Source organism: Parasteatoda tepidariorum, chromosome 8 (assembly GCF_043381705.1).
Source record: "Parasteatoda tepidariorum isolate YZ-2023 chromosome 8, CAS_Ptep_4.0, whole genome shotgun sequence".
In the NCBI taxonomy this organism is placed as follows: Eukaryota; Metazoa; Arthropoda; class Arachnida; order Araneae; family Theridiidae; genus Parasteatoda; species Parasteatoda tepidariorum.
The window spans coordinates 32,901,950-32,909,609 of NC_092211.1; the positions used below are offsets into that span (position 1 = coordinate 32,901,950).

Genomic DNA, 7,660 nt, shown 5'->3' on the forward strand with positions numbered 1-7,660 from the left:
TATATAGTATACATATATTTTATTTTCAAAACTTTCCGATTGCTATAAAGAGGAGAAGTTACTTGATGTATTTTATGAATATACTTTGGGAGAAAATTATTTCACTCAGAAAAAATATATGGCCAAAATTACCAGAATATGGTAAAATTTACCCAAATGGGAGCAGTAAAAAGCTTAATCATTTTTACCGAAACGCTTTTGTAATGAGTTGGTAAAATTAACATCAAAATAACGCTTTATAATACTGTATATGCCGTTCTCGATCCCTGTTTTTTATTACTAAATAGGAAATTTCTGGAATGTTGAGTGTATAAATCAACCGATGAAAAAAATCTAAGCACAAAAATTTCTATTTTATTGTAAAATCTTTTAAAAAGTGTGAAACTTCGAATTTTTTGGATGGAGGGGAAGACGATTTTTTGTGGGACTCAGCAGATGAAATAAAATCTATTGCAGAGCTAGAAACCGACACAATTGATGTTCTGAATTTTTAAAATTTGTATCTTTATGGTATGTTTTAAAAGTTATCATTGCTATATTTTTTGAGATAATCTTGAATAAGTTATCGTAACCTTTCGTATTTTTTAATTTTTTTCCAAGCATCATTTAAAGTTTAGTTTCTCAATTTATGTGTGACGAAATTATAAGGACAGAAAATGCAAAAAATGAGAAATTAATAGTATATAACATATTAAAAATTGTCTTATCTTTGTAAGGGTTATTCACGTTTCTGTCTCTGCTTATAATGCATCGATATTTTACAATCAACCAATGTCTGACTATATTGCCGGTGTGTAAGTCGAACTCCTGATTTTTGTATAATGGTGAAATTTAGCAATGTGCTAAAATTTAGTAAATGTAGTAAAATTTGGTATACGAGAGAAAAATTACAAAATAAATCTTTTATTAAAATTACGTATTTTTTTAAGAAGAAATGTCGATACCGTACAGAACTGTAATTTTAGAATACTTTTTTTCTCCGTATACTATCCCTGCTTTATGAGGGGTCAAGAGAGGTGCTGAAGGCTTATTGAAATAATTAGTACTGTACATTTACGCCTTTCTTAAATCAAATGGGGCGAACATACAAATTGGTCCTAATCCAATTTGGAGTACTTTTCAGAAAGCGTGTACGCTCATAGCACTAAAAGCATTGATAAAAATAAATAAATGAGTAAATGCTTACTGTTTTATTTTAATAAAATAAATGCGTACTTTATTAAAATCAAACATTCTTTCACAAATTTTAATTTATCATTTCCCGCAAAGGCTATATTTTTAAGTATTTGAGAAGTTATATATTGTCACTTTTCTATGGAAATACTTACATATTTATATAAAAAATCTAAAGTTTATTTTCATTGCAGAAATTTCCTTCCATGCTGATTTTTTTATCAATTTTAAGTAAGAATAATGACAAAACAAAAAATATCATACCTTTTATGTAATCCGTAACAATTTTAATCCATTTAAATTCCCAGAAGAAGAGGATGAAATCCACTAAAAATATCACCACCAAAAACACTGGAAAATATAAGTTTTTTACTTGATTTAATACCCGATACAATGTTTATTCCTTTTAAAAAAACCAAACAAACACTTCGAGAAAGTTCAATTGTTAAACTCTCACGCATCCAACCTACGCGAGTTTCGGAATGACTTGAAATTCTTACTCACAACGAGTTCCGAAACTTGCGCTTCGAGAGCGATACTAATGCGCATGCGCAAATGCCGTAAGTGGAACATGCGGAAAAAGTGAAGAATAGTTACTGAACACCTGTGAATCTTATTCAGAGCGTTCTTACTTTTCTCACTTTTACGTTACCCTCCGGCAAGTTAGAAAGTGGAGTTAATTCGTCTAATTATTTTACCTTTAGTGGCTGCTTGCTACACGGAATATGTTGAGTTATGAATCGAGTGTGTCATAAATTTCGCCAAAATTATAAATCAATTAATTTTTTTTTCCTTCTGGGTAATAACTATTATTGACGATTTGATGATTTCAGGAGATTAAAGTAACAATAATTGCTAAAAATTTAATCACATGAATCAACTGACATACTCTTAGTCACTTTATTTTATAAAGTTATGTATAATTTCATAAGTGTATTTTTTTTTTCGTTTTCATTATTTGACTTTCATCAAGCTTGATAATAGAATTGTTTTTGAGAAATATATTTTACCTGAACGAAAGTTAAATCGATATCTGCTCGAAAATTGTAAGAAAATAAGAAATGGAATCTGAATTCCCTAGAATTTTTTACTAAAAAATTTGATTCTAAAATATAATAACAAATATATTACGCAATTAGATTTTTTTAAATTAATAATATAAAACTAAAACTTTACAAGTTTATAAAAATATTTTTATTCTGATGAATTTAAAAGTATTTTTAAACATGTAAATCCGATTTCATCGAATCTTCTTCTAGAGCATCTTTACTTTTCTTATTTTTCCGTAAATCTCTGGCAAATTAGAAAAAAAGTTTTAATGATAATTTAATCAGCGCCCGTTTGCTACACAGAATAAGTTTGATTTATCAATAGAATAAGTCACAAATTTCACTAAAATTCGATTATTTTTTTTCATCAAAGTAACTAAGATAATCACTTAATGATTCCAGGAAAAAAAAAGAACTGTAATTCTTAAAAATTTTATCATTTAAAGGATTTAAGGATTCTTAATTAATTTAGGTAATATATGCGTACTGAAATAATCTATGAACTAAAAGGTCAAATTAATGAAGTAAAGGTACTTGTCCGTTTAGGGGAACCATAAAAAATTGCCATACTATTATTGACGACAATGATGTTTAATTAATGTTGTTAAATTGAAATAAAAAATAACCTATCTACTAAAAAGCAATCTTAATGGAAAAAAGATACTTATTTGTTTTTGAGATATTATTATCCACCATGTTATTGATAGCAATGTCTATTTATTATAAATAATAAGTATTAATTGAGATAAAATATAAATTGTATGATAAAAAGCAAAGTAAATGTAGAAAAGTTAAAATGTTATTCGTTTAGGGGAACCGCTAGAAACAGCCATACGCAGATGATGCTTAATTAATTTTGGTAAAATGTACTATCGGTATAATGGCAATTGGTGCAGTTTTAATAAGAATTCCACAGCCGGTTTGCCGTAGTTCTAGAGCATATTTTTTTCCAGTGGTTGCAAATATATAGTGTATTAATGTTTTAATAAATTATAATGAAAAGAACTTTCTCCACCACTACTACTTATAAATATTTTAAACACTAAAATAAAGGTCAGATAGCAAAATGCTTATGCTCCAAAGTCCGTGGAAATAAGTACCTTACTTACAGTTCAAAGGGATATGCATCGGAAAACTGATAATGGTAAATTTTGACTATCATGAGTTGGCCACGAGCAATATCATCCAGCCAAGTGATGCTAAATCTCTACAACGATTAATGATTATTCTCTATTTTCATTAATCTCTACTATGATAAATATTATGATTAATCACTATTCTGATGATGGTTCTTCAAGAAACAGGTTTTTCTTAATATAATAAAGTAAAGTTACCGAGAAGGGTAACAAATTATAATGAATAAAAAAGGAAATTATTTTGACTTTATTAAATGAAGAACTTAGTGTAAAAACCATGTGACATTTTCTGAGGGACTACAATCAGGGTAAGAAAAAAAGTAGCATTCGAACTATTTTATTACAAATTTGTTAGAAGTCAGGACTAATAATTTTTTGTATTATTTTGTTTACCACTGCTTAATTTTAAAAAAATCATGCAAGCCTACTGAAAACTAATGTGGATAAGTTATGTTAAGATTAAAGTGAAAGCAAAAACAATTCCGTTAAATTACACATATCCAAATTGATGCAACTACTTTGTTATTTTCACTGATTCATAAATACCCCTATAAATGCCATTTACCTGATTCTTCCACTAAGCACTTCAACTGTGCCGAAATATGTCTTTCAGTTTTGTCCATGATTACGTAGTGTTGTTTATTCACAACGTATGAAGAACGGATATTCAGCTAAACTTTTTATAAAGAACACAGCAATCATCACACGGATGAGGCTACTACTCAAATGTTGCTCACTTATTCAAAAAATTTTAATTTTAGCCTCTTACAAGGAGTGACTCTGAGACTTTTATATGCAACGATTTTTTTTTAACATATGCATCAAATGAAGACAGGTTATTTATAACCATTGCTTGAAAGTACCATTCTCAACTTTTTTCAGTATTTTAGTCCCCATTCATTATTATGCAATTTATATTTCATATTTTTAAAGACACTAAGATCAACAATACCGCAAGTATTTTTTGCTTTCCATGTTATAGATGAGATTTTTCTACAGACCACTGTATGGCTCTTTTATATTTGCTGCCGGTACATAATAATGATGATGATAGATGCATAGTAAAATGTCAGGTGTCTTATGATTCTTTACATATTCCTCTCCACTCCGAATTGGAGCATAGGGCTTCTATCATAGCTTTCTATCATACTCTATTTGTGGTTAGATATTTTGCCTCTCTCCATGTTTTCCCTATAGTTTTCAATTCGTTTTATACTCTATTTGTCTCATCATACTCTATTTGTGATCAGATTTTGCCTCTTTCCACGTTTTTCCTATAGTTAACAATTCGTTTTATACTCTATTTTCCTCATCATACTCTATTTGTCTCATCATACTCTATTTGTGGTCAGATATTTTGCCTCTCTCCATGTTTTTCCTATAGTTTTCAGTTCGTTTACAATCTTCCTTCTCCAATTATTTTTAGGTCTTCCTCTTTTTTTTTATTGCCCTGAGGGGGCAATAGAAAAAGACGAAGACCTAAAAATCTTTTATACCCGGGGAAAAATTCGGTAAGAATATCGTATTGTATGGTAATGGTTGGTTAAAAACAAAACAAATGTAAATCTGGTGATGAAAACCAAAATATATGTTTTTTAAAGCAATCATTTGTTATTTTTCCCGTTCACATCTATCAAATTACCGAAAATTCTGGTATAATAACATGCATAATGGTTTTAAAATTTTAAAACACGTTATAATCATAGAACTTTTCACGCTCTTTTTCATCTTTAAAAAAAATAGGACATTATAACTATTCGCTGTCACGTTATAAGTTCATTAAATTTGGTATTACTCAATCTATTATTTAATTAAGATTGATATTTTTCTTCAGTATATTTTAAATTTGTACTGATGTCTTTTTCGTACATTAAAAACATATTTACATAATTTTTTACAAAGCAGAAATATGTAATCACACTTGCCATGGCTTAGAGGGAGTTAGTTAAACATTTTTCAATCACATGTGCAATTCGTCTTTATTCAAAATTTTGTCATCGATTTCAAATTATATAGTTATGTGTTTAAATTTTTTTTTTCATGTTCTTCTTTCACATATTTCGTTTAGTTTTTTTTTCGATTATAAATATTTGTGTAAATGAAATACGAACGAATTATTATGCTCTAACTCCATCATGCGTATTCATAAATATTTTATCAATTTCGTAAAAAAAAACTTTTTCTTCACATTTTAGCATCTTTCAAGATAAATAATGATTGTATTAACTATTATTCGCAAATATATATTCGCAATTATCTATTCTCATTAGGTTAATTAATTTTTTTCATGCTTTCAATTCTTTCATTTTTTATTCTACGTAATGTTCCAAATTTGTATATTTTATATTCCTTTGTCACATTATTAAAAATGATTTTGCAAAGCGATGAACACTAAGGAGTTAACATGCATAACATTTTCATTAATTTAGAACAAGGAATAAATTAGGAGTTTCCTTAATAAATGTCTCTTTTCTGAACATGTAATGGTAAATTTTCAAATAGCTTTTAATTCATCATGCGTAAAATTATAAAATGAATTCACTTTTAGGAAGAGGAAATCCAATCAAACGGAAGAAAATTTAATTAAATTCTTTAACGAAAACCTGATTAATTATTAAACTTAATTCGTAAACAAATTTATGTAAATTAAAAATCACATTTGTTATTTATGAACAACACATTATCACGCAAATTCACTCAATTTTCAAAAATGGAATAGTTCATTCATTTATACATGCAGCTTAATCCGCCTATTAAGATCGCTTTCATTCTTAAAACACTTGATGTTATAAAGCGGCTGATTTTATAAACCGGAATATTTACAATTATGAGTAATTTCATATTTAAACTTTATAAACGCACTAAAAGTTTATAAATAATTACTACTTTTAAAAATTATATTTTTTTCTGAATCTATGCGTAGAAAAAAATTCTGTACAGAATTGTAATGACATTACTGATAAAAAAATGTAATTCCGGTATTTATATACTGGTACTCACATTTGGTATTTGTATCAGATATTTAAACCATTCATCTAGTAGTTTTTCGGTTCATATGGTAACGGTTAACTGGAAATTCTGGTTTCAACAATTATAGATCTTATTACCACACATTTAGTAAAGAATACGAAACTGAAGTGTAAATTAATGAATGAATGGTTTTTCATGCTACTTTTACCATTTTTTCACCTATTATAAAACCATTTTTATTGTTAATTTTACCAAAACCACTCCATTACCAAAATACTTTGGTAAAAATTACCTTGATTTTTGATGTTCCCATATAGCCAGAAATATGATAAATTTTACAATATTCTGGTAGTAAAAACCATACTTTTTTTTCAGTACAGCCACTCATTCTTTTGCTTGAAGTTTGCAAAACTGATTACTGATGACTTTTCCTATAAAGCATAATTATAATTCATTCATTTGCCATTTTCTAAAGATTTTATATTTTCTTATTAGAGGAAATTTAATTCCATCATAAGAAAAAGTTGCGAAACATGTTTTAACATCTATTTATTTCGCTCATGGTTTTCATATTTTTAAAAAGGCATGAATTCATTCTTACGATGATTATCAGATCAGTTATTATCAAATAAATCATTATTTAAACCAGTTCCAGTCAGTTTAAACAAAAAAAATAAGTTTAAAAAAATTAGAAAAAAACAAACTGAATTAAAATTACTCATTTAATATTGAACAAAAAGGTTTGTTTATTTAGGGGAATTTCGATTACTGATTTTGATTACTGATTTCGTTATTTAAAATATCCACTGCACTACTTAAAAAGGTCATAATATTAATTATTAAATTAAAGAGGATTCTTCGAAACAACAAGATTTCATATTGGTACGCAAAAATCTGGTTATTTGGTTAAGAGTTATCAGGTGTTTTCTCCTTTTTTTCCCCTTTTCTTTTTTTGTGTGCACAGTATACAAGTACTCTAAAGACAATTTTCTTGTTTTTCCTTTTAGATATTCATACAACAGTTACGTAAAATGTAAATCAGTTTTGTGTATGTAAATGAGTTTAACCAATTTCATTCTGAAAACACACGGAAACACTACTAAGCTATTTTAATAAATACCTTTATGTTGTAAGTTAGGATGGGATGTAAATAATGTGAAGATCATTAACGGTCAAAATTACTATTTACTCAGCCTTTCAACTCCGCCTTTTGACCAGTCCAAGATCAGATAAGTTGAGTCCACGTTTTCGACCGTTAACTGAAATCTAAGCTACCAGCACAATTTCAATTGACTACAACTGAAAAGAAGGGGATTGAAATGATAAAGGAAA

General features: G+C 27.7%; 1 protein-coding gene across 1 annotated transcript in view; it reads right to left on the reverse strand.

Moving 5' to 3' along the window:
* Window positions 1–1,642, reverse strand: part of LOC107441514 (uncharacterized) — a 158,739-nt gene extending 157,097 nt beyond the window's left edge. Inside the window, exon 1 of the mRNA XM_071184610.1 lies at window positions 1,438–1,642. The gene's annotated coding sequence lies outside the window, so the exon portion shown is untranslated. The remainder of the gene's footprint in view (window positions 1–1,437) is intronic.
* Between the last annotated feature and the right edge of the window lie 6,018 nt (window positions 1,643–7,660).